A 4,593-nucleotide genomic window follows, 5' to 3' on the forward strand; every position below is an offset into this window, starting at 1 on the left:
AAACCAGTGACCTCGAAGGACACATCTCAGAGGGCATAAAGATCCAGCTGAAATCCACTTAGTGTGGGCAAGAAGTACGTGTCAAGTTGAAAGAACTATTGCCATCATAGAAAGAAAACGGAAGCCAAGGTCGCCAGATTCCTCCAACTTTAAGACCTTGAGGGTAACCTGTTCTGTGAGGCCGCCTCGCTGGGACGTGAAGCAGGGGGGTGGGGTGAGGTGGGGGGAGGGGGGATGAATCGCGGAGGCGTGGAGGGCGCCTGGAGCGCGCGACCGACCATCTGCAATAGTGGAGCACATGACCCAGCACTTTAAAACCCAGATCTTGGGGCTGGTGAGATGGCTCAGTGAACAAGACCACTGATTGCTCTTACGAAGGTCCTGAGTTCAAATCCCAGTAACCACATGGTAGCTCACAACCATCCGTAATGAGATCTGATGCCCTCTTCTGGTGTGTCTGAAAACAGTTACAGTGTACTTACACTGTAAATCAATCAATCAATCAATCAATCTTTGGGTCAGAGCGAGTGGGGTCGACCAGAGCGTCAGAGCAAGCAGAGGTCCTAAATTCAATTCCCAACAACCAGATGAAGGCTCACAACTACCTATACAGCTACAGTGTGTACTCATAGACATAAAATAAATAAATCTTTAAAAAACAACGACAACAACAAAACCAGATCTTTGGGGACTGAAAGCCGGTGTTTGATGGAAGAAAGAATCCGTACACAGCAGTGCCCCTTCCAATCGGCAGGGACAAGGTGGAACTGGAGGTCACACTGCCAGAAGGTAACCATCAAGGGGGTGTTGAGCATGAGCCTGCTGGAGTTACACCATGCACTTTCGGGGCAGCTGCCCAGGGTACTCTGCGAGACGATCCAGGCCCTGCCCTGGACGTTGTCAGTAGGTACTTGCCATCCATGAGGTACACTCCTGTCAGCTATTCCTTCTTCACTGCATCTGAAGGCTGTTCCAACCCTCTGGGTTGGGGCAAAGAAGTGTGGTTTGGCTTCCATCATTCTGTCTGACCTTCTCTTTGGAAAATGATGGTGAATATTGATGTATTGGCAACAGCGTTTTACAAGGCACAGCTAGTGACCGAGTTTGTGACGTTTTGGATTTTAAAAGTATTGAAGAACAACAAAAATTTCTGACAGATCCCCAAAGGGTAAAGTTTACCAAAGAAATTAAAGGTCCAAAGGTGGAGATAACGCACTGTGGTCGGATGAAGAGGAACTACAGTGTCTGCAATGTAACCCGGCGGCCTGCTAGTCATCAAACGTTCCCACTGCAGCAAGAGAGAGGGCAGATGGTGGAGTGTACAGTGGCCCAGTACTTCAAGGACAGGCACAAGCTGGTTCTGCCCTACCCCTACCTCCCGTGTTTACAAGTTGGACAGGAGCAGAAACACACCTACCTTCCTTTGGAGGTCTGTAACATAGTTGCTGGACAGAGATGTATAAAAAAAACAATCAGACCATGATCAGAGTAACTGCCAGGTCAGCACTCAGTTTGCAAGAGGAGATCAGCAAATTGATGCCAAGTGTAAGTTTCAATACAGACCAGTTTGTTTGTGAATTTGGAATCATGGCAAAGATGAAAGGTGTAACTGTGCAGCTTCTGCAGCCACCCTCCATCCTCTATGGGGGCAGGAATAAAGTCATTGCTGCCCCTATCCAGGGTGTGTGGGACAGGAGAAACAAGCAGCTCCACACGGGCATGGAGATCAAGGTGTGGGCCATCGCCTGCTTCACACCCTAGCGCCAGTGTACAGAAGTCCATCTCAAGTCCTTACCCCCAGCAACTGAGGAAGATCTCAAGAGAGGCTGGGATGCCTACCCAGGGTCAGCCCTGTTTCTGTCAATATGCATAGGGTGCAGCTCGTGTGGAGCCCATGTTCTGACACCTGGAGAATGCATACGCTGGTCTCCAGCTGGTGGTGGTCATCCTGTCTGGATGCGGAAGTCAAGTGTGTGGGAGATACAGAGCTGGGGATGGCCACACAGTGCATCCAGATGAAGAACGTGCAGAGGCCCATGCCACAGACCCTATCCAATCTCTGCTTAAAGATCAGTGTCAAACTGGGAGGCGTCAACAACATCTTGCAGCCACAGGGCAGACCTCCAGTATTCCAGCAGCCTGTCATCTTCCTGGGAGCTGATGTCACCCACCCACCAGCTGGGGCTGGAAAGAAACTTTCGATTGCTGCCATTGTGGGCTGTATGGACGCACACCCCGACCGCTACTGTGCCACCATGCAAGTGCAGCAGCACCGACAGGACCTGGCTGCTATGGTGCGAGCTGCTCATTCAGTTCTACAAATCTACACGCTTCAAGCCCAGCCACACCCTCTTCTCCCGAGATGGCGTCTCCAAGGGCCAGTCCCAGCAGGTTCTCCACTGTGAGCTCCTGGCTATCAGAGAGGCCTGCATAAAGCTGGAGGACTCTCAGCCAGGGATCACGTTCATCGTGGTGCAGAAGTGGCACCACACGCACCTCTTCTGCACAGACAAAAAAACGAGCGGGTTGGAAAGCGTGGGGACATGCCAGCAGGCACAACTGTAGACACAAAGATCACCCATCCCACTGAGTTTGACCTGTGCAGTCATGCCGGCATCCAGGGGACAAGCCGACCTTCCCACTACCACATGCTTTGGGATGACAATCGTTTTTTCTTCTTATGAGCTGTAGATTCTGACCTTCTGTGTCACGCATGTGTGCGCTGCACACGCTCAGTGTTAATACCTGTGCCAGCTTACTATGCTCACCTGGTGGCTGCCCCAGCCAGGTACCACCTGGTGGATAAAGAACATGACAGGTGAGTGTCATGCACCTGGCAGGGGGTTAAGACAAGGCTGGCTTCTCAGGGGCTGTGATGGTTGCTTTTCATACACATGTCTGATTCCAGTGCCTCGCTTGGTATCCAGGAAAAGACTGCATCCTTTCCCTCTTCTTTCCCGTGTCTCTGCAGCGCTGAAGGAAGCCATACCTCTGGGCAGAGCGGCAGGTGAGATCACCAAGCGCTGGCCAAGGCGGTCCGGTCTACCACGACACACTGCGCACCATGTACTGTGCTTGATACGTTGTACTGTTTAGCGATTGAATACCAAGTTGGATTCACAGGAAACCAGTTACACTCAGACCAACAGATGCCCAGCCTTTCTGTAACAGCCAGCATCGAACATGAGATAGAGGTCTTTGGTTTTATTAGATCCTCCGTTTTCCAGAATGCCTTCCGTCCCAGATGTCAGACTTGGATTTTGAACTGCAGGTCTGTATGAGACCCCAGTGTAGGAAACATGGTTTGCCAAATCTATAAGCTGCTCATCGAGAGTCCCGTTTCCTAAAAACAACAACAACAACAACAACAAAAAACATAACAAAATGTCCTAAAATCAGTCTATGAACTCTCAGGGCTTTAAAACAATTTAAAAAAAGAAAAAGAAAAAAAAAAAGACCTTCTTTGAAAGAGCAATGAGGAATCGGGCCTGTCACTGAGGAAGAAACCAAATCAAGTCTGCTAAAGAGGAGGAAGGGCCATGGGGCTTGGAGGAGTTTTCGGCCAAAGAGCATCAGGAGTAGTTCTGTCCTGGTATTGAGGGGGGTTGACTGTAGCCACTGGCTCAGGACTGTCCCAGAACGCCACAAGAAGCCTGTTTGATGAAGGATAGGTAGTAGCCAGACCCCCCAAAATCTGAGGCATTCCAGTAATGCTGAAAAAAGTGGTGTCTGGATGAGTGGGGTGCTCCGCAGAGCCTCACAGGGTAAAGCCACAGATGCAGTGAAGTCAGAATTAGTGCACGTGGGGAGGCTGGCTTAAGGCTGGCGAGATGAGAATCTGAGAGGCTGGAGGTGTGGGGTGGTGAATGTCACATCAGCTTATGAGAAAGAGGTGGACTATCCAACAAGAGAAGAAAACACCCACTGTCAGGTAGCTCTGAAAATCTCCATGGAAACCAAGTGTTGGGCAGTCAATGGTGGGTAGGCACACTTGGCCTTGAAAGGAATCATTTCTTTCTAAACCTCTGATGGCCAGTCTCTGGGAAATAATGCTATGTCGATTTCATGTAGTGAATTTTAGAACCCCTTTTTTGGGGGGTGGCAAGAACATTACAACAGTTGACACTAGAGAAGTAGAGGCAATTCATCTTTCCTGTCCAGAACGCAAGGGGAAGCCCGGTCATGCCGTCAGAACTTCATTAGGGTGACTTGGGCACCTGGCACAAAAATCAGAGCAACCAAATGCCAGCGCCTGTGGCATCTATGTCTCTGAGCTTTCACCGCCTTCCTTCATCTAGAAAGAATAAAATGACATGTCTGCTTTCCCTTAATGAAAATGAAGACAAACCAGAGGGAATCTATTTTCCAAGCATTTTGAATGTGTGCTGGAAGGTTTCCTTGCTCCACAGCCTAGTGACCCCTGTAGCCCACACAAACCCCTGCTGCCTTCCTGTTAAGTAGGCTCTGATCCGGTTCTGAAGTCAGGTTCCTCCCCAGAGCCCATGTGGCTTGGAGACACGTGGGTGCTGGCCCTCCTGGTATTGCTTAGAGTTGTTTGCTCGGAGGGCTGGACTCTTGAACTCTGGGTGTGCC

The 4,593-nt window shown here is 50.1% G+C and overlaps 1 pseudogene; it reads left to right on the forward strand.

The window, feature by feature from the left end:
- Positions 1-298: 298 nt before the first annotated feature.
- Positions 299-3,079, forward strand: LOC110323848 (annotated as a pseudogene).
- The last annotated feature ends 1,514 nt before the right edge of the window (positions 3,080-4,593 follow it).

Source organism: Mus pahari, chromosome 6 (genome assembly GCF_900095145.1).
Source record: "Mus pahari chromosome 6, PAHARI_EIJ_v1.1, whole genome shotgun sequence".
Classification (NCBI taxonomy): Eukaryota; Metazoa; Chordata; class Mammalia; order Rodentia; family Muridae; genus Mus; species Mus pahari.